This window comes from Macaca nemestrina, chromosome 9 (assembly GCF_043159975.1).
Source record: "Macaca nemestrina isolate mMacNem1 chromosome 9, mMacNem.hap1, whole genome shotgun sequence".
NCBI lineage: Eukaryota > Metazoa > Chordata > Mammalia > Primates > Cercopithecidae > Macaca > Macaca nemestrina.
In genome coordinates, this window is record NC_092133.1 from 88,306,105 (window position 1) to 88,333,030 (window position 26,926).

General features: G+C 41.6%; 1 long non-coding RNA gene across 1 annotated transcript; it reads left to right on the forward strand.

Annotated features, from left to right (window-relative positions):
* Positions 1–2,134: 2,134 nt before the first annotated feature.
* LOC139356091 (uncharacterized) lies at positions 2,135–25,930 on the forward strand. Its single transcript, XR_011607473.1, has 5 exons — positions 2,135–2,169; positions 17,975–18,110; positions 20,699–20,969; positions 21,554–21,771; positions 24,470–25,930. It is a non-coding gene; the product is annotated as an uncharacterized lncRNA (long non-coding RNA).
* The last annotated feature ends 996 nt before the right edge of the window (positions 25,931–26,926 follow it).

Consider the following 26,926-nt stretch of genomic DNA (forward strand, 5'->3'; position numbering starts at 1 on the left):
TGAACTCAATTTTCTAAATACTTAACCTCAGATTTTTTTAAAAAGGATGCCCATTTTTTACATAGAGCATGGTATCAGAAAGACAAGAATGCTTTGTGAGGGTTTGTAATCTACATTTTAGCCTTTGAGGATACAGCAGGTTTTGAAATGTCTTATTTAATCTATGTGTATACTTAATTTGTTTTAACAATTAAAACTAAACTTTTTTTTAACACTGTTGTGTATTGAATGACATGTTATCCTACAAAAATATTAACCTATTGACCTTGCTTAAGATTCTAGATAGCATATGATAATTACATACTATTGGATAACCTAGCCCCATCTCTAGCAATTTTTATTCCCAGTGGTGTTAAACTCTAAATAGTTCCAAGAATATTAATTCCATATATCAAGAACATTAATTCCATAAGTTGTATTTTATTCTTTTATTGTAACTACTGGGACTTTATCATGGCCATAATGAAAATTTTATAGGAGTATAATAATAAACTATAATCTTTCTATAACATTTGATCCTATAATGTCTTTTCTACATGCCACCCCTCTGGGCCTATAAAATATACACAGAGGGCCAGGCGTGGTGGCTCATGCCTGTAATCCCTGCACTTTGGGAGGCTGAGGCAGTCAGATCACCTGAGGTCAGGAGTTCGAGACCAGCCTGACCAACACGGGGAAACCCCGTCTCTACTAAAAATACAAAAATTAGCCAGACGTGGTGACACATGCTTGTAATTTCAGCTACTTGGGAGGCTGAGGCAGGAGAATCACTTGAACCTGGGAGGTGGATGTTGTGATAAGCCAAGATCCTGCTGTTGCACTCCAGCCTGGGCAACAAGAGTGAAACTACACCTCAAAAATAAATAAATAATACACACACACACACACACACACACACACACACACACACACAGAGTTTTGGATTTTATTTATAATAACAAATATACAAATATGCAAATCTAAAGTTTAGGAATATGAGCACTATGGAACAATTAATGTGTGCATGTGTATGTGTGTGTGTGTGTGTGTGTGTGCAAGCAAGAGAGAGAGAGTTCCTATCTTGAGAATGAGAAGAAGAAACAGAAAATATTAGAACAAAACAGATTATTTTAAAAGAGTTGATGTTTTAATAGCAATCTAGAAACCTCACAGATAATGAAATAAATTGATGGTCTCTACATTGAATTCATTTATTCAAAAATATGTCTCCCTTAGTACAAGTCCTGTGTTTTTTGCCTATTACTCATGTGAGAACTATTACATGATTTACACGTTCCAGCATTCATTAGGTTTTGTTTATATATTCTGCTAATAGTTCTGTTCATATAATCTACTAATGGACACTTTTATGAAATTTAATGGTATTCAGAAATTAATTCAAAGATGTAATTCCATGGTAAGTATAATAAGTTATATTTTATTTAATGTATACATTCCATTTTTTCTACTCAATTGAAGAACTGTATTGAAGCCATTTTTAATTGTTCCATTCTCTTTTTATAAGTAGCATCATAAGGTTTTCTGACTATACTGTAACAGTTGAATCAGGTGAAAACTTGTGAGGCCTCACGAATCAAGGCGTTGTTTTAACACGTCTATAGAGTAAACTAATAACCAAGACAATTCTGGTTGTTTATTCGATGCTCCAGAATTAGTAGTAAAGTATTCCTATTGAAATGTATTTGTAGCTCCAGGTAAGAGACTGAAACATCCAGTCCAGAAGTGACATTACTTCTACATGTAGCGAGAGAACATCTGTATCCAGGCAGCACAATTGGCTCCATGAATTTAGAAGACATAGTTCTGTCTGCTTTATTTTCTAATTATTTGTAATTTCTCATTGTCTCTTCACCCTCAGCTCCACATTCATTACAACTCTTCTCCTACGCCTGTGCTGTGGCTGCAACTTTCTCAGCGCTCTCTCCACCCAAGGTCATGTCACACAGGGCTTTCTTGGTTCTCATGAGTGGGATGGAATTCTTTAATGCAATGAGAAGTAGTTTTAACTGAGAAGTTTGTATCCATTTGAAAGCTTTAAATACAACATTGTGACCACTTAATTGAGATAAGAGGGAAAGAGTCTCATGATCCAGAGGATTGAACCAGGTAACCAGCTCTGTGGTGGATGTGGAGACAGAGAAACACGATGATGACGTTCTTCTCAGAGAGGTAGATACGACCTACTGAAAGAAAATATGAGGAACACTTCTGGAATTAAAGTGGAAGTGAGTTTTTAAAAATCACTTTGAGGTCATAGGGTAGCTACTGGTGATGTCATCTCAAGGAAATATGTAACAGAGATAAAAAGGGGATGTGGGGAATGTGGTCCATTTTGAGGATTAGGGAAGTGGCATAGGGTCTTTATGACTTAGGGGACTTATTTAGCAGTAGTGCAGACCATCAGCTGCTGGGAAACAGAGCTTGTTGTACTTTCTCAGGCCTAGATCAGGGGCAGTGAGAAGATGAGGTGGTGGCTGAAGCAAACTCTGTGGGCACAGCTTTAAGATATTATGTTATCAGACAAGATGTTCGGGGTGATGATGCCTTTGGGAGACTGTACTAGGCAGGATTGGCAGGTGCTGTGGTTACTCATACTCCAGTATCTTGGGAGATGATCACAAAATATAACCTCAACTTAGTTTTAATCCACTGTAGATGGGTGATTTTCCAGGGAAGCTGACCCACAGGTGGCAGGGCCCTTCCTGACTTCCACCCAGCCTATGGATCAGTGTAGTCCTGTGGTCCTGGCTTTGTGAGAGGCACTGGCAAAAATGGGGGAGCAGTTGGCCAGTCAGATGCAGTGAGCATTTTATCCTCAAACATTCCAACCAGCGTTTAGCAGGAAAGTTCCCAGGTTCTTTCACAGTCAATGTTCCGTTTTCACCCAGCCTGTCTAGAGTAGAAAGTGGAGTGTCAATTTTTGGAAATAGATGCAACAAAGTTGGGTAGCTCACACATTTAACATTGGTACAGTTGAAATACAATAATGCATCTCACTCTGTAGCTACGAGTTTGTGTTCAGATGTACCAAGAAAAGACTGTTGGATAGTATCAGAATAGAATATGTGTATTTGTCTTATTTTCACTGTGAATAGGTAGCATCCCAGGACTGATGCCACAGTGCAGTGGTCTTATTGAATACCAGTTTGTTTTCATTTCCTCAAACCATATTCCAAACAGCAATGAGGAGAAAATGTAAAGCTAACAGGACATAGGGAATTAGGTATGAAGCCATTTCTCTTTAATTCAGAGAAGGCCATCATTGCCAGGAACTTCTCTCTAAACCTCATTGACCAGAACCGTATCCTGTGGCCACTCTATGAAGAAACATCTCTCAGGCACTGGAAGACACATGAGCATGTGATTGGGAATGGCTATTGTTACTTGTGCTGTTTTACAAGGTCTGACAAAAAGGCCATCCTTTGTGCACTGGAACAGGGTGTTATCAAAATCCTCAAGTTCAAAATACACTCTTTCCACATGCACAAGAATTTAATTTCATATGTAAATGATGTGTCCATTCTTTAGAGGTGTGCTTAAAGAGCTATTTAATTGATTGTTGTTTATGACTCTATAATGGACATTATTATAGTATAATGGTTTAATAATAAGAAAATTATATTCATGAAATATAACATATCTTAATCTTTGGCCACATGTATTATATCTTATTTGTTGAATAGTTTACTGTTTGTTTTAAATTGTATTATTATGATGCTTGACATGAGTGCAAGTTTAGGCTCAGGGTTAGGCTAGGGTTAGCACAAGTTATTGGAATGGTGATCACTGGAAGCACAGTAGGGAAGTGAGAAAAGGAAGAGTAAGAAGCCAACAGAAGCTGTTTTTCTTTCTTTTTTTTTTCTTTTATTATACTTTAAGCTCTGGGATAAATGTGCAGAATGTACAGGTTTGCTACATAGGTATACATGTGCCATGGTGATTTGCTGCACCCATCAACCTGTCAGCTACATTAGGTGTTTCTACTAATGCTATCTCTCCCCTAGCCCCTATCCCCTGACAGGCCCCAGTGCGTGATGTTCCCCTCCCTGTGTCCATGTGTTCTCATTGTTCCACTCCCACTTATGAGTGAGAGCATGTGGTGTTTGATTTTCCGTTCTTGTGTTAGTTTGCTGAGAGTGATGGTTTCCAGATAAGCTGGGGTTTTTTTTTTAAGATTTATTTTATTGATAATAATGTTTATTGAATTTTGGTCACCTTTATAACATCATGTTGGGCCAAACCTCATTAACTACAATGAAGAAGGCACCAGGTTCAAGAGGTTAAAGAACAGACTCAGCATCAGCAAATGATCCATGGGGTTTAATAGGGGTTTCCATGCTGGGGAGAGTCCAGTGGTGATCAGCTGGGCAGGAGAGCTGTCGTACAGAAACAGTCCGGGACTGGCAGGCTGGAAAAGGTATCTGCATCACATACAGTCTAGAGCTGATGGGCCAGACAAGGTACCCACCTTACATACAGTCTAGGGGGTGGCACGCTGGACAAGATAACTGTGCAGCTCAGTGCCAGTAGGATAGGCAGGAGAACTGCAACCATTTGCTAACAGCATGCAGATTATACAGCATTTTCACTTATACCCTACCCTTAATAACCTCCTCAAGGCAAACTTTATTTAACATAAAATGCAGGACTTCAATCCCACAGGACAGATCGGGGGCTCAAATATTCCTTACAGATGAGGAACGAATCTCCAAGGTGGCTGCTCCCAGTTTTCCTAGCAGGAAACACATCTTCAGATGCATCTGCCATACAAGGTCATTCTCAGGGTATGCTTCCGTTATTGCTCTCAGTTGTGTTACCCTACACCCCATCCCAGAATACTGGAATGGCCCCCACATTCTGATAACGCCATTTTAAAAAAATTTCCTGGGGCAAGGTATGCAAAGGAGCATTGTAGCCAGATGCCACAGCAGCAGGACAGACTACAGCAACAATGAAATCATGAATACAATAACAACCGGTAGGCTATTCCCAGCGCTTGGGAGTTGCTCTTGGCTATGCCATGGCAGGCCCTTAGTGGAGGAAAGGAGCAGCTCTCCATGAGATCAGCAACCTATTTTGTTCTGGAGAAAGGTCACTGACTGTGCCCAGTCAGCAAAGAAGTTTTCTGCACATCATCTATGGGTGGAAAATGAGATGTTTAGTGGATACAAGCAAGGGCAAGTCATGACCCATTTAGCAAGACACAGAAAGTTGTGTTGCTCTATTGGAGCACACCCTTGGCAATTGCCTGGTGCCTGGTTTACAGTACCAAATGTATTGGCCCCCTCTGTGACACAGAAGGACAGAGCAAGACACCAAGCCTACTACTGTTGGAACCGAACTGTCGATTCCCTCCTGGGCAGGGGTCTCCGCGAAGGATCACCGACACGAGATTCACAGCAGAGAGTTATTTATTACTAGCGTGCTAGGGTCCCAAGCTCTAAGTTGGCCCTGGGACCCCGACTGCTTGTTACAGGCTGTTTATATAGGCAAATACAAGTTTAAACACAGCTTAGGGCGCGAAATTCAAACAAAGCTTTAGGCACGTGGTAATTGGGTCTGTCTATGGCCTGAGCAAGGTGTCTTATGCTAATTGGTTAGAGCAGGACCTTATGAGGTTTTTTTTCCTGGAGTTGTTGATTCCGGGAACTTCGAGGCAGGGTGGGACCCCCGGAATTGGCAGGGTGGGACCCCATGAGGTTGTTTCCCGGAATTGGCAGGGTGGGACCCTATCAGGGTGGGACCCTATTGAGGCAGGGTGGGACCCTATCCAGAGCCACCTGGTGTTAATTTTTTCTATATGAGGCTTAGTTTCTAAGTTTTATGAGGCCTAGTTTCACTACAATGATCCACAATGAGGATGATTGCCCGTTGAGTAATAGAGGATCAGGACTCATTATTCCGGAGGTATGAGAGGGAGCAGGATGCAGGAGAAGTGTGAACTGTATATCTTGTTCTAGACCCTTCCCCCATAGAGTGGGAAATTGAACCATTAGAGGACTGGTTTTCTTTTTCTAGGGTCACTAATAATGTGGGCAGGTCCTGTGGCAAGGAAAACACTAGGTTTCCACGAGTCTCAGGCTGAGGCAAAGGTGTGTCAGGAATTGGGTCCTGTCCATCTTGTATGAAGGAGGAAACCTATAGAGGTCAATGGCCTCTATCAAAGACTGCCCTTCAGCTGCCACATAGGTGATAGGGCCAAGCACCAAATACAGTTCTGTGCTTAAGGGGTTATTGGTTAATGTGCTCCTTTGTGACAGGCATGCATGCCATCTGGTCATAGTCTGTGTCTGGGCACTTTCAGACTTCATTCTCTAGATAGCAGCCTTCAGCCAACCTGCCATGGACACTGGGCACATGGCAGCACTGGGACCCACTCTGCAACATCCCCCAGCGACCGCAGAGCATGATATGCAGCACAGAGTTATTTCATTACACCCTTATCCAACTTCAGTGCCCTTCCATAGTTGGGACCAGAATCCTGAAGGCACACATTTCTGACCTAGACTTTGCCATGGGTCCCACCCAGACCCCTCAGGGTACCTGTCTATTTTCACCTCACAAGACTGTTCCTGCACTAGACCCTCCCCGCAAGGCTTGTGTTTGTTTTGTTCCTGGACCAAACTGAGGGTCAGGCTGCTTATTCTCACGGCCCAATAACGAGATGCAGATGAACTGAGAAAGAGAGTTTGTTCCTCAAACCAGGCACAGGGAAAAGACAGTGAAAATATGTCCAAACTAACTCAAAATTACAAAGTTTTCCAGTGCTTCTAAGCTAAGTGTCTACCTGTAACTGCGCATTCATCTAAAGACATAAGTAATTAATTTCTTCTAATCTATAACTAAAGTCTGAGTCTTGGGGACCTTCTTCCAGAGGCTCAGTAAGTGTACTAAATCTAGATAAGTTCAGGTGCCAAAGTTGATTACCCTTATCAAAGATCATTACCCTTATCAAAGGTGATTATACTTACCTTGTCTCCCACTAAGTTGTGGAGGTTTGGGGAGTTCCTTCTGACTGCCAATAAAACTTGTTTAATCCTGAATGGGTCTTAGTATGAAGAATGTTAGCAATCTTTCATTATGTTGTCATGCTTCAAGGCCCAGGAAGACCTGGGCAAGACTCTTGATGGGCCTTTATTACTTGATCCAGCCTCTGTCTAAGGGCACCAGCTCTCTCAGCCTTTAATATTTAACCTAACCACTCAGTCAGTGCTGAAACACTTGTGATGGAGGCCTGCCTGTTCAGCTTTTGGAGACCTGGCCTACCACAGTTTCACTGTGACTACCTTGTTCAAAGGCATCGTCTTTCCTTGTGAACCAATCCCAGAGGTCCCCTTCTTGACTAAGTGGTATAGGGGGCCTAAGAAATTTCTCCAAATGGGGAGGAAAATAATACCCTAGCAGGCCTAAGAAGCTTTCCAACTGCTTTGGTGTGGCAGGACATGGGTTGGCTTGCACTCTATTCATAAAGGCAGATGGAACAACTTTAGTCTTACCTGACCAGATGACACCAAAGTATTTGACTAAGAAGCCTCAACCTTAGACTTTGTCCATGCTGACCACCTACCCTCTGTTGTCAAGGTCACAGGCTGGGGGGTGCAGTTGGTAAGCTGGAAAAAATCTTCAAAGTTAGCATGATATTATCAATGTAATGAAAATCTGTACCCCCTCCAGAATGGTATCCCTGGAGCAAGGTGGAGAGGGTTCATTGTTCTCCTTCTCAGGTGAACACAAATTGGCCTTGACTCTTTGGAGTAATGAGTGTGCCGAAGAAGGCATTGGATAAATTGATCAAAAAACATGTGTGTAGAAATTCTCCTACTCATGTCAGAAGGGAGGCAATATTGACAACAGCTGCATACTTCGGGGGAACCATCTTATTTAGTTCCCAGCTATCTATCTTCATTCTTGATGTCCCATCAGGCTTTCACACAGGTCATATAGGGCTGTTGCATGGGCTGTATCCTGGCCTTATAATGTCTACCTGGGCTAACTCCTTAACAGTCCCTGGGATGTCCTAATTCCCACCCCTGCAGGTGGTATTGCTTCAGTGCTACTACTTGCTGTGGGGTTGGCAACTATACCCGTGTCCATTTTACTTTCCCCCAGTTGCATGCTTTACCATATTGACTCTCAGTTGAAATTTCCTGGCAGTTGTTTGCAAGGTCAGGCCTGATAAAATATCCATTTCCAAGATGTATTCCATGATAGGAGCTATGTATACTAAATAGGGTTTTGGTGGCAGTCTCTCAACTTGTAATTCTAGTTCAACCTGTTTGGCTTTCATGGCCCCTCCTCCATAACCATCTATTGCTGTCATAGGGCAAGCAGTCTGTTTTTTCTTAGATGACAAATACATAGTTAGCCTCCAGTCTCTGTGGCCTCCAGTCCCCAGATACCCTGGCCACCATCCATTGCTTTTACTGGGTTTTCAGGGCCTTGGCGTTAATTCTAGTCTACAGAGGTTGGTACCTGCCAGTCATTTGCAGGAGAGCCTATAGGCTGAACCTGAGGCCCCTTTTTGAGTTTCCACCTCAATCTGACTAGAACAGTGCTAGGCTGCTTATCTATTTACATGGTTGGTGTCTCTGCCATGACCAGGTCATGCTACATTTGTCGCTGGGTTACCCGGATGGGCCCCATGGCTGTGTTCTTCCCTTTGGCTCCCTTGTCTTTAATTCTGGCAGTGCACACTTATTGCCCATGCACTTTCTCCATTTCTCCTAAGTCAGTGGCCACCAGGGCTGTTTGAGACCGTGGCTGTCCTACCAGGGGGCACAGGATAGACACACTCTTGGTTAAGTACTGACTGTAGGATAGTATCTTTTATGTTGGCAGTGAGAACTCATTGTAAGGACCCACAGTAATGCTCCTTAAAGGTAGCATGTCTTATCCCTAGTTCCTGAAGTATGTATTTCAATTTCTCCACAATCTGCCATCACGGAGAAGACATGGACATCAGCCTCATTTGGCCAGGCTACCTTGCAGCCCACAACCACCCAGCTGAGGGAGATAGTCTGATCCCCATTACAGGTGCCACCAAGACATGGCCTTCAGGGCCAGGTGGTTTATGATGAATGCCATTCTACTCATCTGCAGTTTGGAGAGTATAATGTCCTCCACCTCCATGTCCCATAGATGGAGAAGGCACCCTGCAAACAACTCTCTCACCTTCTGTCTGAACGTATTTCTCAGAGTCACCAATTGCACTGCAATGCAGCCATGCATTCTGGTGCACTGTAATCTTCTAGTGAGGGCAAGTACTGTGGGTCTGCTTCCTGTGTGTGCGTAAGAGTTGCTGACCCTTCAAACAGGCTACCTAACAATCCAGGGTCTCCGTTTTGTCTGGCATCTCTCTCTAATGACAGTTCATCCTGAACCGATGAACCCTTGCCTGCGCTGTGAGCAGAGCCTCCCTGGATGCTTGGAGCATAGTTGGAAGTTGCCAGCCAGCCATGGCTGCTTCCACTCTAGTATCTGACTCTTGCTCAGTCAAATACCCATCCTGCAAAAACTCCTCCAGATCCTTCAGCATTGTCAGGATGTCCTTGTACGTATGCAGTGGGGCCCATCCTTCAGGGATAGTGGCTATTGAGCTCAACAACAAAGTGGATAGACAGGCTGGGATTCCCCCCATGGATTTCCCCTTCCCTGATCTTAGTTTTATTGTGCTCATGGGCTACTTGTTGTGCCAAACTCCTATTAACTTCAATAGGGAAGGTACCAGGTTCAAGTAGCCAAAAAAGAGTCTCAGAGCCAGCAAAAGAGATACCAGGTTTAGTAGAAGTTTAAATATAGGGGTAAGTGTTTGGTGGTGGCAGGCTGGAGCACGGCCATCTTATGTACAGAAATGGTTCAGTGGCAGCAGGCTAAATATCGCCTTACATACAGTCCAGTGGCAGTGGGCTGGACAAAATCTTCACCTGACAGGGTGGTGGGCTGGACAAGATAACAACATAACTGCACTGCCCAGTGGTAGTGGGCAGGAAAGGACAGCAGCACCTTCTGATACACAGCATGTCGTTTTTGTAGCCTTTTATCTAAATGATGTTCTTCACACCCACGTGAGCCTCCTCGGGGTGCTTTCTCTCACGAGCAGAATCTCACCCAGGGTACTGCACTTTTGTTTTTGCCATTTCAGGGAAAGAAATGGGTCATAGTGTTGCCTCCACATACTCTTGGGAGCTTTTTCAGTTTTCTTCTCTTATTTTACCTGCTGTGAAATTCTCTCTCAATTGACACCCTCAGAAAAATGTTATGGAAATATTTACTGCCTATTCAGTAGTTGGTGAAATGATCTATATAAACTTCTCAACCCATATCTAATCACAGTTCACAAATTATAAATCGAATTGAGAACTTTTATTTTTAGGTAATATTTGTTTGCATTTTAAATTTCTTTTTTTTTTTTTGTTAGTTTTGATTTCTTGGAGATGTTTTTAAACTGAACTATTTCCTTACAAAATAAATTATAATCCATTATTTAGTCTCTAATCAATTTTGACTTTGTATCTGTTTAAACTTTCTGAAAAAATAAAACATGCAGGCCCGGTGCGATAGCTCATGCCTGTAATCCCAGTACTTTGGGAGGCCGAGGTGGGTGGATCATGAGTTCAAGAGTTTGAGACCAGTCTGGCCAATATGTTGAAACCCTGTCTCTACTAAAAATACAAAAATCAGCTGGGTGTGGTGGTGCACACCAGTAGTCCCAGCTACTAGGGAGGCTGAGGCATGAGAAATGCTTGAACCCAGGAGCCAGAGGTTGCAGTGAGCTGAGATTGTACCGCTGCACTTCAGTCTGGGTGATAGAGCGAGACTCTGTCTCAAAAAAACAAACGGACATGCAAATGTGTTGTTATTACTGTTCTAAATTATGCTTATGTTTTATTTTATACTTATAAAAAGCCTTTTCAATTATTACATAAAATTGTCATGCTTCATTTTGGTGTTTTAGATGTGTTATTTGTATTTAAATAAGTTATTTATGCATCTGTAGTAATATTTTTTGAACCTCATTTGGCCAGGCGCAGTGGCTTACACCTGTAATCCCAGCACTTTGGAAGGCCAAGGTGGGTGGATCACCTGTGGTCAGGAGTTCGTTACTAGCCTGGCCAAAATGGTGAAATCCCGTCTCTACTAAAAATACAAACAAACAAACAAACAAAAAAACGAAGCTAAGCTTGGTGGCAGGTGCCTGTAACCCCAGCTACTTGGGAGGCTGAGGCAGGAAAATCGCTTGAACCTGGGAGGCAGAGGTTGCAGTGAGCCGAGATTGTGCCACTGCATTCCAGCCTGGGCAACAAAAACGTGAAATTCTGTGTCAAACAAAACAAAACAAAACAAAACAACAAAGCAAACAAAAAAAAAAGCAAAAACAAAACCATCATTTAAGGGCTATTTTTGTTCTTATACAAGATGATGAATTTAATCACTTTCTATGTTTAGCTTTAGTATAATAATATAATAAACAAATTGTACAAATCTAAAAATAGGAAGTTATTTTACTTAATTATCTTGTCCAGCACACTGCCCTTGGACTGCATGTATATTCTTGTGCATCTGTGATGAGTGTTCTGAATATGACAGGTTTATCATGACACCCTGTTCCAGTGCAGAAGCTGACAGCCTTTTTGTCAGGTCTTGTGAAACAGTACAAGTAACAACAGCCATGCTCATGCATGTTCTCTTGTGTTCTTCTGTGAGTCAGAGAGTTGTCTCTGCATAGGGTGGCCATACAATAGAGTTTCAATCAATATGATTTAAAGAGAACACCTGGGGAGAAAGTTCTCTGAACTAAAAAGCAATGGTTTTTATTCAAATATTCTATGTGCTATTGGCTTGACGTTTCCTCTTTGATGTTGTGTGGAATGTGATTTGATACCTGTCGGTGAAGCAGCCAACATTGGGTTCTAAAAAATTAGGCATGAGCACAATGACTAAGTACGCACATAATCAGAGAGAAAAGAGAAAAACTAACTGATACCTTGTAAGGTCATTGGGCTATTTCATCAGCACTGAGTTGCTACTATTCACAGTGTACATAAGACAAAATACAAATAATATTTTCTGACACTGTACACCAGTCTTTTTTTTGATATCTCTGAACAAAAAGTAATAGCAATGGAAAAAGATAAATTATTGTATTTTAGTTGCACCAATGTGAAATGTGTGAGCATAACCTATTATCTAACTTTAAAAAAATCTATTTCCACAATGGACACTTTACTGTCCACTGTAGACAGGCTGCATAAAAACAGAGCATGGGCTGTGAAAGAACCTAGGGACTCTCACCTGAAGGCTGGGTGGAGTGAGTGCAGTTGAAATGCTCATTATATCTGAGTGGTTAACTGTTCCCCAACCTTTCCCAGTGCTTCTCACAGAGCAAGGGTCATGTGATTAGATTTATCAACACATGTGTGTGATATGTGGGAGTGAGGGAGATCCCTGCCGCCTGTTGAGGACAGAGGCCATTTCTCCTGAGGTTAAAGATTAACCCCCCACTCTAACCACATGTGCTATCTGTGGATCTTAATCTGTCATGACCTTTTCACGTGAACCCCTTAGATTTGTAAGCCCTTAAAAGGGCCAGGAACTCTTTCTTTGGAGAGCTCGGCTCTTGAGACACAAGCCTGCCAATTCTTCTGGTCAAATAAAGCCTCTTTCTTCTTTGACCTGCTGTCTGAGGGGTTTTGTCTGTGGCTAGTCTTGCTACATTTCTTGGTTCCCTGATTGGGAAGTGAGGTGATTAATGGATGGTTGAGGCAGCCCCTTAGTTGGCTTAGGCCTGCCCTATTGAGCATCCCTGTAGGGGACTCCTGCCAGCTTGAGTGATGCGGATCCTGAGAGTGCTCCCAGGTAGGCATTTGCCCCGGTGGAACCCTTTGTCAGAGCAGTGCATGGTAGGCCCCTGTGGAGGATCAACACAGCGGCTGAACACCAGGAAGGAACCAGCGCTTGGAGTCTGGACATCTGGAATCTGGGAGGACCAGTCCTGGGAACTTGTCTGCTCCATTTGAGTGGAAGCATGGCCTGATCACCCAAGATGTGCCCTTATTGGTACTTTGATCTCAGTATTGATTTGACTTGACTTGTTTGCAAAAAGGAAAGTGAAAGTGAGTAAGTGCTTGAGTTTCAGACAGGTGAGGCAAAGGAGTGACCCCTTAACCCTTTCCTTCTTGTGGTGTGAGTGTTGTTTTATCTTGGGAGGAAGATGGGTAGAACATAAAGTAAGCCCTCTCTGCTAGGAACTGTGTTAAAAATTTTTAAGAAAGCATTTATTGGAGACTGTGGAGTTACTATGACAGCAGGAAAGCTTAGAACTTGGTGTGAGATAGACTGACTGGCATTAGAAGTGGGTTGGCCATCTGAAGGAAGCCTAGTCAGGTCCCTTGTTTCAAAGGTATGGCACAAGGTAACTCATAAGTCCAGACACCCAGACCAGTTTACGTACATAGACACTTGGTTACAGCTGGTTTTAGACCCCCACAGTGGTTAAGAGGACAGGCAACAGTAGTACTAGTGGCAAAGGAACAGACAGCCAAGGAAGAATCCCCCTGTACCCGCCAAGGGGAGTCGGCTCCTAAAGTCCTCTCCTACCCGACATCAGAGGATTCATGGCAAGAAATGGTGCCAGTGACCCCCTACTTTCACCAAAAAGGAAGACCTCCTACTCCTGAGCCCAATGTGCCTGAGCTTCCACAAGGCCTACACAGCCCTAGGCCACCCAGAGTGGAAAAGAAAGGATGCGAGACCTCAGGAAACCCCTTCCTTGGCAGCCTGTTTAAGGCCTAGAACTGGGATACAAATGCCCCTGAGAGAGCAATGGTATACTGGGGTAGATGAGGACGGGCATATGGTGGAAAGGCATGCCTTGGTGTACCAACCCTTCACCTCTGCTGATCTCCTCAATTGGATAAACAATACCCCATGCTATACTGAAAAGCCTCAAGCTACAATTGATTTGCTCCAAGCTGTTACCCAGACCCACAACCCCACCTGGGCTGATTGCCACCAGTTGCTCACATACCTCTTTAACACAGAGGAAAGGAAGAGAGTGCTCCAAGCAGCAACTAAGTGGCTGGAAAAACATGTTCCAGCTGATTACCAAAGCCCCAAGAGTATACGAGGATCCAATTACCAGGAACAGACCCCCAGTGGGACCCAAATGAAAGACAGGGTATGCAAAGTCTAACCTGATACAGGGAAGCCCTTCTGGAAGGGTTAAAGAAGGGAGACTGTAAGGAAATAAGACACTGGAAGGACAAGTGCCCCCAGTTGAAAGTGAAACAAGGTGACTCTGAACAGGAGGCCTTAGACAAGGATGAAGGGGCCTTGTTCAATCTGGCAGAAGGGTTACTGGACTGAGGGGGCCAGGCTCATGTGCCCCCAAAGAGCCCATGGTCAGGATGACAGTCGGGGGCAAGGACATTGAGTTTCTTGTCAATACTGGTGCTGAACATTCAGTAGTAACCACCCCAGTTGCCCCCTTATCCACAAAGACTGGTGATATAATTGGAGCCACAGGGGTTTTGGCAAAGCAAGCTTTCTGTTTGCCCTGGACCTGCACTGTTGGGGAGCATGAAGTGATTCACCAGTTTCTGTACATGCCTGACTGCCCCTTGCTTTGCTAAGAAGGGACTTACTTAGCAAGCTGAGAGCCACCATCTCTTTTACAAAGCACAGTTCTTTACAGCTAAAGCTACCTGGAACGGGAGTCATCATGGCTCTTATGGTTTCTCGGGAGGAGGAATGGAGACTCTTCTTAACTGAGCCAGGCCAGGAGATAGGACCAGTTCTGGCTAAGTGGTGACCAAAGTTGTGGGCGGAAGACAACCTTCCAGGGTTGGCAATCAACTAAGTCCCCGTACTCATGGAAGTTATGCCTGGGTCCCAGCCAGTCAGGCAAAAACAGTAGCCAGTTTCCAGAGAAGCTCCTGAAGGTATCCAGGTCCATCTCAAATGCCTGAAGGCTTTTGGAATTATAGTCCCTTGTCAGTCTCCATGGAACACTTCCCTCCTGCTTGTTCCCAAGCCAGGAACCAAAGACTATAGTCTGGTACAGGATTTGCACTTGGTCAACCAAGCTATAGTGACTTTGCACCCAATGGTACCTAACCTGTACATGTTGTTGGGGTTGCTGCCAGCTAAGGAGAGTGGGTTCACCTGCCTAGACCTGAAGGACGCTTTCTTTAGCATCAGACTAGCCCCTGAGAGCCAGAAACTGGTTGCCGTTAGAGACCTAGGCTGCATGTTGCTCCAGTACATTGACGACCTCCTGCAGGGACACCCCATGGCAGTCGGATGTGCCAAGGGAATGGATACCCTGCTCTTGCACCTGGAGGACTGTGGGTATAAGGTGTCCAAGAAGAAAGCTCAGATCTACAGACAGCAGGTATGTTACCTGGGATTTACTATCTGACAGGGGGAGCACAGCCTGGGATCAGAAAGAAAGCAGGTCATTTGCAACCTCCCGGAGCCTAAGACCAGAAGGCAGGTGAGAGAATTCTTAGGAGCTATGGGGTTATGAAGTTTATTTTCATTTTTGGGTCATTTTTTGAGTCTTTGTTTATTTTGTTTTAAGTAGTATTAAGGTCATTTTATTTCAATATTGTTTGGTATGTGTTTTGTATTTGATTCATTTAGAAGTTTAAGATAATACATCGTATTAGTCTGTTCTCACACTGCTAATAAAGACATATCCGAGAGTGGGTAATTTATCAGGGAAAGAGGTTTAATTGACTCACAGTTTCACATGACTGGGTAGCCCTGGCAATCATGGCTGAAGGCAAATGAGGAGCAAAGTCATGTCTTATATGATGACAAGCAAGAGAGCTTTTGCAAGGGGAATCCCATTTATAAAAGTGTCAGATCTCATGAGACTTATTCACTCCCACGAGAACAGTATAGGGGAACCACTCCCATGATTTAATTATCTCTACCTAGCCCCGCCCATGACACATGGGGATTATTACAATGCAAGGTGAGATTTGCGTGGGGACATAGCCAAACTATATTATACATATAAGTTTCTATCAAACTTGACAAGCCCTCCATTTTGTTTCCTTTTACTATAATTTTGTCTCTTGATTAATACATAAGAGACTTTTTTTGAAATATGTTGACTTCAGGTTTAAAGTACACTAAATTTGTGTCGTAAAGATCTTTATTTTACTACCTTTTCTGATCCAAGGATTTGATTTGTCTTAAAACATGTCTTTTTGTGTGTGTGTCATTCAGTAAAGTTTTATGAGTTTTTGCAGGCCTAGACATGTCTTGTAAATGTGTATTTTGGTATATTTGATAATCAAGATAGACGTTGATTGTCTGTGTTATGCTGTTGTTATTCCTGTTGTTCATCCATTATTACTACTGAAGAGTAGTATGTTGACCATGCATTTACCCAATTTTCTGGATGTTGTGTTTCTAACAGTTCATGTTCTGCATGTTAAAATAGATTTTCTTCCTTTTCTAGTTTACATCCATGTCATCTGTGAACAGCTACAATTCAGATTCTTTGAATCACCTTCTTTCCTGTTTTTCTTCTCTTCCTTGTTTTGGTTCCTACTCAGCCATCTCACACAGTGGTGAATTGTGAGAGCCCAGTCCCCTCCATCTTTTAACTTTACCTTTATTGAAATACTTCTAATGTTTTTTCTTGATTAGTATATTTGCAGAATTTTCCTTTTTTACTAAGAATTTTTAAATTATGCCATTTTGCATGTGTAATCATCAAATACTTTATTCTAGGATCTAATGTTGTAATTTTTCCTTCTTTAATTTTTTGACTTAATGCATAAAGTTTGAATTGTAAATTATTGTTTTATTAGCAGGATAAAATTCAATTTATATTAATGGCTAAATTTAAATGGATTCCATTGTTTATGTTTTTGTTTGTTTGTCTCTGATGGGGATTAAAGCTAAAATATTCTATATGTTTTATTTTCATTTAATATGGTTTTAAAATGACCAAATTAACAAAATGAACAATCTTACAATATTCCCATTGCACGGAAACTCTATCTGATGTAAAATTTATGTACACTCATGCTGAAATAAATCAGATCTTATCAGGTTCCCAATAAAGGCCAGAGTAATCTTTAAATTTAAATATAAATATTGGTTAATTATATTTCCTTCTTTTTCTTAATATACTCTGTATTAGAAAACTTTAACATTGACAGCAAAATTAAACAAAAGGTATGTTGCTCTCGTGTACACCTTACCCCTCTGGAAGTTATCAGAATCAAAATGGTCTCACTAAGACTAAGAAAACCTGGGCAGGCCGGGCGCGGTGGCTCAAGCCTGTAATCCCAACACTTTGAGAGGCCGAGACGGGCGGATCACGAGGTCAGGAGATCGAGACCATCCTGGCTAACACAGTGAAACCCCGTCTCTACTAAAAAAATACAAAAAACTAGCCGGGCGAGGTGGTGGGCGCCTGTAGTCCCAGCTACTCCGGAGGCTGAGGCAGGAGAATGGCGTAAACCTGGGAGGCGGAGCTTGCAGTGAGCGGAGATCCGGCCACTGCACTCCAGCCCGGGCGACAGAGCGAGACTCCGTCTCAAAAAAAAAAAAAAAAAGAAAAAAAAAAAAAAGAAAACCTGGTCAAATATACCCAAGAAGGCCATCATTAGAGGATTGTCATGTTTATATGTCTGATAAAAACTATCAGAAAAGACTTAAAAAACCGCAACCTTGCACAAAGGCCAGTGCAGCCTTACACAGAAAAGACACCTGCAGTGACACAGGCCCAGAAACTGCTGGTCTAACCTCAGACTCATCACCCTTGTTACTGATCTTTGCAGCCAAGAATAATTAATTCAAAAACAATTATGCAATCCTCCACATTAAAAATTTTGTTCTTCTTTACCTCTATTAATAGGCACATGGTTTACTATGACATTTACATTCTCATTACAATAATTTATTCCAAGTAAATATTTTTTACTTGAGAGACTCTTTGTTTGCTGCTTAGGTTTACACATATGGTGTCATAAATGGGACCTGCAAAGTTTACAATTGGAAGGAATTGGTGATTCTTGGAGCATGCATGCAGTCTTCACTTCATACCCTTTAGCGCTCTGCTTCTATAAGTCACCCTTTCTGCCCTGGTGAGTCTTCTTTCAGTTTAAACCTCAGTTATTTGATACATGATTTTTGGTATGTTGAGGTCTGGTTTGAATAAGGCTCCTTTAATAAAAGACCATATATCGCTCCTAGAACAATGAAAGCTTTTTTGTCATTTCTGGTAAGTCCTTTCTGCTATAAAGACAAACATCTTTCTGGATTGTGTACTCTTGGTTTCTACAGAACTTACCTTCTGTTTGTGAAGCATTTATTTTCTAGTTTGCACACATAGTTTTATATTTTGTTTGATTTACACAGCAAGGTTATATTTTATACGAACGTTTTTATCTTGGGCTCCTTTGAATTTGTTTGACGTTTCCCCCTTACTTGTTTCTAAAAAGTGACACTAGCTTAGTTGCCACTATCTAAAACACTGGGCTAACCTCCTGGCATTTTCTTACAAGATTTATAGAATTTCCTTTGCTCTCTAGATATTAATAAGAAACAGAATAGGATTCTCCAACATTCAGATATGCTAGGTTTCTTGGACTCCTCATGGCTACATAGTATGATGCTTCTTTTGGACATTTTAAAATAAAAAGGCAAAATTACATCAGGAAAATTTAGGGCTTAAATGGTTATTATTTTAAAAACTCACAACTATAGAGTTAACGTATGGAGTCCTCTAAGTTCTCTATTTTTTTCCTGCTTACTCTGTATCTGCTGTATCTGGTTGCTTTTCTACTGTTGTTGAGATAAAACTCACTGCTTATGGTATTCCAGCCAAGATGTGTGTTGTTTTTTTTTTTAATTATACTTTATGTTCTAGGATACATGTGCACAACATGTAGGTTTGTTACATATGTATACATGTGCCATGTTGGGGTACTGTACCCATTAAATAGTCATTTACATTAGGTATGTTTCCTAATGCTATCCCTCTCCCCTCCCCCTACCCCACAATAGGTCCTGGTGTGTGATATTTTCCTTTCTGTGTCCAAGTGATCTCATTGTTCAAGTCCCACCTATGAGTGAGAACATGCGGTGTTTGGTTTTCTGTTCTCGCTATAGTTTGCTGAGAATGATGCTTTCCAGCTGCATCCATGTCCCTACAAAGGACACACACACATCCTTTTTTATGGCTGCATAGTATTCCATGGTGTATATGTGCCACATTTTCTTAATCCAGTCTGTCGTTGATGGACATTTGGGTTGGTTCCAAGTCTTTGCTATTGTGAATAGTGCCATAATAAACATACATGTGCATGTGTCTTTATGGCAGCATGATTTATAATCCTTTGGGTATATACCCAGTAATGGGATGGCTGGGTCAAATGGTATTTCTAGTTCTAGATCCTTGAGGAATCACCACACTGTCTTCTACAATGGTTGAACCAGTTTACAGTCCCACCAACAGTGTAAAAGTGTTCCTATTTCTCCACACTCTCTCCAACACCTGTTGTTTCCTGACTTTTTAATGATCGCCATTCTAACTGGTGTGAGATGATATCTCATTGTGGTTTTGATTTGCATTTCTCTGATTCAAGTGATGATGAGCATTTTTTCACGTGTCTGTTGGCTGCATAAATGTCTTCTTTTGAGAGGTGTCTGTTCATATCCTTTGCCCACTTTTTGATGGAGTTATTTGTTTTTTCCTGTGCCTCACTCTTCTCAGTGTTCTGAGAGGAGGAGCGCCACCCCAACTTGAGCTCGGGCCACAGTTATGAGCTCAATACCCCTTAACTGTGCTCAAACTCTGGGAAGCTGGGACAGGTCTTGTAGCTGTATCCTCTTGTACCTCAGGGATAAGCTGTGCTGGAGCAGGAAAACTGCTTTTGGTCTGCCAGAAAAACACTCAGGTGGTACAGTGGAGGCTGTGCTACGTGTACACCCTTGAGGGAGCAACCAGGCATCAACTGGGGAAGGCCCCGGCAGAAAAGGGGCTGTACAGATCAGATGCACTTCAGACCCTCAGGAAAGGCAGCCCTGCTCTCTCCTGGTCTAGCTGTCAGCAGGGACTAGAGTCATGCAGAGAAAGGTGGAGAGCCTTGAGGAATGGGTGCCTATTCCTGTATTTTGCTACAGCTGCCTCATGCATGAAACCTTTTGGGCTCCATGCATGTTTGAGCTCCGCCTCTCCCTACTCTCCTGGCAGTGCCCTCTGCCAGTTCAAATGTCTGTGTGGATCATGGGATCTCTTGTAGCTAGGATCTTAGAGGTCCAGTGCAAGCGTGTGTGACCCATAGTTCCTTCACTCTCTCCTTCCTTAGGTCCCGTTCTGGACCAAGAGCTGGTCCTGGTGTCTGGTGACTCCGTCTGGCTTCCTAGCTTCCTTCCTCTTCAAACTCCGTGTCTGTATTGCCGCTCTATTGACTTCATGTGTTTCTTTTTTTCCCAAAGATCTGTTCAAAGTGTGACGATTTACTTAATATTTTGTTTTCTCTCTGTGGAAGAGGTGTTTCCTGACTGCATCTGGTTGACCATCTTGTCCCCCAGCTAAAAGTGTAATTTACATTTTGATATGGTTTGGCTCTGTGTCTGAACTTTATTACAACTAAAAATTACTACTTTTATGTTAGACTATTCTCAGTCTTCCTTCTTCATTACCAAACCTTATTGTTTGATCCTATAGAGGCAGTGGAAATTGCATCTTCAGAACATCGACATGTGGATGGAGAGATTGAAGTTCTTCAACAGGCATTATATATGAAAATGATGCAAAATAAATGTGAAACACTACAGATGGATCAGGAGAGGTTGGAAGAAGAACTAGTGAACCTCAAAAGTCACATGGAAATGAATATGTTAGAACGTGGTCTATTGGAACACCATAAACAGGAGGTTGAAGAAGAGCAAGGCAGAAGATAATAGAACAATTAGAAAAAGTCAATCTATTTTTACAGGTTAGTTTATTATCCATAATGTGCCTTCATTCATTTCACTGCAAATTATAGTTTGGATATAAACATTGTATGTGTTTCCTCTACTTCTCTTATAGCAATTTGTTTGGTAGATTTCTAGAAGGAAGGTGATATCTGTTTCTCTCTCTAAATATTTCACTTGCCACCATTACTGTAACTAAACTGATCTTCCATAATAATGATTCTCATTAGTGAATCATTTGATTACTAAAATCAGTTGGCATAAAACAAGACTAATAGAGAAAGAAAAATGTGATTTAAAAATTATACTACACTCTTAAAATATTCTTAAGTTATATTGTTCAACTTTTTAGAATTTAAATTGATTCTGTTATTCTTTGGAGTGTTACATTTCATGAGTACTACCATAAATATGATTTCATTTTTTTATAATTCAGATTAAATTATTAACTTAGCTGATACTGACAATAAATATATTAAACTTGAGATTCTTTTTTCATATAGTTAAAAATGCTCTCTAGATCACTGACCCAAAACAAAAAGAAACAAATATACAATAGTTATTCAGGCTATCATTTTTTATGTACCCTTTTAATTTGTTTTAGACACAAGAAACATCTCAAGAAGAGCTACAGTGGTTACCAGAAGAAAACATTGCTTCCATGTAAAGTCAGATGGAACTTATAATTGGAAATCTGGAATTCGAACTCTACAAAGCAAACACTTCAGAAGCAGACTATAATACAGCAGAATTGGAAACATATAAGAAACTGCATCTAGAAGAATTAAAAGCTAGAGAATCTCTGTCAGATAAATTAAGCAAGTACGTCAAAGACAGAATCACAGAAAATAAATGAAGATCACTAATTTGCCTCAAAAGCATAATTTTTAGTGAGACAGATTCATAAGATTGGGGGAAGCAAAAGCTAACTAGATTAGACAGTTTTGGAAAATGATGTTAGTAAATGAACTTACTTTTAAAATGTTAGTCTAGGACAATTCATACCACTCCCCTGTTTTTTTTGGTGGGGGTTTTTGTTTCTTTGTTTTTCTTTTGTTTTCTGTTTCTTTGAGATGGATTCTCACTCTGTTGCCCAAACTAGAGTGCAGTTAGCGGCATGATCTGCACTGCAACTGTGCAGTATGGCTCACTGCAACTGTGCCTCCGGAGTTCTAGCAATTCTCTGGCCTCAGACTCCCAAGTATGACCTTTCATGATCTCGCCAAGCCCAGCTAAGTTTTGTATTTGTAGTAGAGACGGGGTATCACCATGTTGGCCAGGCTGGTCTCAAACTCTTGACCTCAAGTGATCTGCCCGCCTTCGCCTCCCACAGTGCTGGGACTACAAGCATGAGCCATCATGCCTGGCCTGATTTTTGGTTTTTTATGGTTCCTTTTCCCCTTAATATTCTTATGTAGTTAACCTGATCTATTAATTTTTCTGCCAAGTATCTTGAAGCTTCATAATTTAGACAGTGATACTGTTATACAATTGTTTGTCAGCATTCCTCTATATAGAAATATTTAGTTTAATTATTTTTGATAAGATTATAACTTAAACTGAAAAAAGGGTCAGGCACTTCTACTCCTTTGCACATTCTGGCACTCAGTAAATTAACTTTCCTTGATTGCAATCTTTGGTATTATCCTTAGAGGTCACCTTGGAACAAAGTGTTTTGTACAGTTTTTCCACTCCACATAAAGGCATAGTTGTGAAATAGGGAATGGTAAACACAGCCTTGAAAAGAAATATAATTCATAAAGTGGTGAAAAATAACACCTTGGTCAGCCTGAAGTGTTGGGTGGAAGACCAAAAGGGCAGGCCCTACTTCTGATGCCTTGGCCACGATTTTAGGAGCAAAATGCCTTAGGAGATGATTAAGTTCTCTTTGATCTCAGCTGTCTCCTTCTCCCCTGAGAGTTGTTGTTCTGAATGATTCCTTGGTGCCAAATGCTTAATTTTTCTCAGATAATGGGTGAAATGTACAAGAGTGTTCAATAGAAATGTTTGAAAATGTCTTTGAGAGACAGTGTTTTTTTTTTGTTTGTTTGCTGTAACTGGTTTACTAAATACAAGCTTCATTTTATTTATTTTACTGTCCATATTTAAGGAGTAAGACATGATGTTTTAATATATTTATACACAGTCCAATGGTTACTCTGGTCCAGCGAATTAGCATCTTTAACATTTCATGTAGTTACTCTTAAAACACAAGTATTTTTTTCTTTTCTTTTCTTTCTTTGTTTTTTGAGATGGAATCTCCCTATGTCGCCCAGGCTGGAGTGCAATGGTGGGATCTCGGCTCACTCCAAACTTCTCCTCCCAGATTCAAGCAATTCTCTTGCCTCAGCCTCCCAAATAGTTGGGATTACAAGCGTCCACCACCACGCCCAGCTAAGTTTTGTATTTTTAGTGGAGACGGGGTTTCTTGCCATGTGGGTCAGGCTGCTCTCCAATGCCTGAACTCAGCTGATCCGCCGTCCTCAGCTTCCCAAAGTGCTGGGTACAGGGGTGAGCAACCACCACACCACCACTGCTGGCCTTTTTTTTTTTGGAGATGGAGTCTTGCTCTGCTGTGTCACCCAGCCTCAAGCGCAGTGGCACAATCTTGGGTCACTGCAACCTCCGCTTCCCAGGTTCAAGCGATTCTCCTGCCTCAACCTCCTGAGTGCTGGAATTACAGGCGCCCAGCACCGTGCCCGGCTAATTTTTGTATTTTTAGTAGAGACGGGGTTTCACCATGTTGCGCAGGCTGGTCTCAAACTCCTGATCTCAAATGATCCGCCAGCCTCGGCTTCCCAAAGTGCTAGGATTACAGGTGTGAGCCACCGACCCCGGCCTAAACACAAATATTTCTTTTTGTTTGTTTGTTTGTTTTTGTTTCTGAGGAAGAATGTCGCTCTTGTTCCCCAGGCTGTAGTGCAATAGCGCGATTTTGGCGCACCGCATCCTCGGCCTCCAGGGTTCAAGTGTTTCTCCTGCCTCACCCTCCCGAGTAGCTGGCATTACAGGCATGCACCACCAAGTCCAGCAAATTTTTGTATTTTTAGTAGAGACAAGGTTTCTCCGTGTTGATCAAGCTGGTCTCAATCTCCCCACCTCTGGTGATCCTCTGACTCTGCCTCTCAAAGTGCTGGGATTACAGCCATGAGACACTGTGCCTGGGCTAAACACAAATATTTCTAATGGTATCTTTAAGAATCTTATAAGTAGAGCCATTTCAGAAGGCAACAAGTGTGACTTGTTAATCCATACATCATTAATAGCTTTTGCTCTTCCCTCCCTACTTTGTTTGAATTACTTATTTGTTAGAAATCCTCGAGAAATATATGTACTTCTTTACAACAACTTTAAAATTATAACTGTATACAGCATATAGGCTCTAATACACTTTCAGAGTTAAAACATGGTTTGTTGTATCTTTCATTGACTCATGGTCACTATTTAAACAACGCAAGTCATTTAGACACATTTGTTAAAAAACAAAATACTCAGTATCTGTCTTTTGCAATCTTCACAGACGTGAAGAAATTCTAGCAGATGTCAGCACCAAACTTCTTCAAGAAAATGAGTGGAGCAGATCTTTATTTACTTCTCATACTACAAGGCCAGTCCTAGAGTCACCATGCAATGGAAATCTTAATGATAATTTAGATCTCAGCAGAATATATATCCCAAGAGAAACCTTAATGATTCCTACTTCAAGCTCATTGTCTTCAAATATCAGAATGGAGAATGACTTGTCAAAAGTTAGGTATAGTATTGTTTTTTCTTTGGTTTTCAGACTTCTGATATAGTTCTCTCTAATTTTTGGCAAGATATTGAGTTATCTAACTGACCATACAATTTAAATAAAGGTCATAATTATCTGTGTTTCTAAGGAAAGGAAACAAATCTTACAGCTTTTTTTTTTTTTAAGTCCCTGGAGTTTTAATTGTCAAAAGATATTCATTTTTTAACTTTACTCAACAAATGTAACTATACCAGCACGTTTTAAATTTCTGTAAAAATTGCATTTAAGTTAGATTGTGGAAATGTACTGGTATTGCCTAACAACCAAAGTTATACTTGGAGATGCTTTGGCTTACTTACTTTTTTTTTTTTTAAGTTCTAGGGTACATGTGCACAACGTGCAGGTTTGTTACATATGCATACCTGTGCTTTGTTGGTGTACTGCACCCATTAGCTCATCATTTACATTGAGTATATCTCCTAATGCTATCCCTCCCCCCACCCCCTACCCCGCAACAGTCCTGGTGTGTGATGTTCCCCTTCCTGTGTCCAAGTGTTCTCATTGTTCAATTCCCACCTATAAGTGAGAACATGCGGTGTTTGATTTTTTTGTCCTTGTCATAGTTTGCTGAGAATGACGGTTTCCAGCTGCTTCCATGTCCCTAACAAAGGACATGAACTCATTCTTTTTTCTTACATGATTACATCCTTAATTGCTGTTGTACTTACAGCATTTCAATTCAATTGTTGCAAAATGTGCCTGTTGCTGTGCAATTGTACAGTGGTATTTATTTTTAAATACTTAAAGCAATATTTGAATTCTTAAAGTGAAGTTCACTTATGTCTATCTTACCATCACTCAAATGATTTATGGCTGAGATGGCAATGATATCAGGAGTAGTTAAATAGCAAATGTGACCAAACAGAATACATTCTGTTCTTTCTACTCAGAATTCCATGTAAAACTGCACAGGGTTCCCAGCTCCCTAGGACATGACACTTTCAAACTTTCAAGGTTCAACTGAACAAGAACTTTTCAATCCAACTGTTAGGGTAGCCAGTTAGTTAGACATTAACAGGCAGGAGGAAAGGTAGCTATGTAGGAAGAAACACCACAGAACAACTCTTAAGATGCTCAGTAATTACTCATTCTATGGTTGAACTGTCAGAATGTGTTAACTACAATCTGATAAAGAAGGGGAAAGGCAAAAGGGGAATTCTTAAGAGCTGTGTGGGCACAATGAGTACAAATTTGAATGCTATACTACCTTCCTGGGGTCAAATGCAGAATGTATTGAGGCTGTTCCCAGCCAAGTCAGCCCACTCTTCTCTTAAAGCATACTGTTACTTGCACAATAAAAGTTTTGCTGGATTTACTAACTGGTGTTTTGGTTGAATTCTTTATTGAAAAAAGACAAGAACTGAGGACACTTTCTGGAATTCCAGGCTTGGCCATTCCTTTTGGTGCTGTGACTTGCATCTTGTCGTGAGGTAGGGACTGTGCTCGCCACTGTCTCCTCTCACATGTCTGCTTCTATGCAGCATAGACTGTGAGAATGCTGAGCATGCTGAGCAATCTCCCTAGCATCTCCACTTTGTGTGTTCAACTAGAGCACTCTTTCACCTAATGCCCAACAGAGCTCCCCAAGCACAGAATGCTTTCTTCTTGATAGAGAACCTAAGGCTTCTGATTACTTCCATATTCTCACAACTCACCTCTGGGGACTCACCACCCTGTCTTTCTTCACAGTTGCTCCTGCTGCCCGTGCCATCATGGCATCTCTCTTGCTAGCCAATGCCACCTTCTTTGCCCTGTCTCTTCCAAGGTAGGCCCCAGTAGAATGGCTTTTTGCCTGCTCTGTCACCACCTCCTCTGCACTAATTCCACCTCCAGATGGAATGTAGGTAAATTTTAGGTGCTATGGTCTAGGTTTAGGGGTCCCCTTGGATGTACCTAGTACCCAATTTTCTCTCCATGTTCTTACCACTGAATTCTCAGGGATTTACCTATCAACTTCCCTCTTGTCTCTAGCCCTCCCCGCTGTCCTTGACATGCTTTGCTTGTATGCAGAGGATTATCACTGAAGGCTACAAAATTATAATTGGGCAAAGTCATCTATAATTAGATGCAAGACCTATGGACCTAGGGGGTCCACAGACCAAATGAGGGGAAGAGGTCACTGCTCGGTTGGGAGCATGTAGTAAGGGTGCACGAAATCTGAAGCTCTTCACAGACTAGGGATAC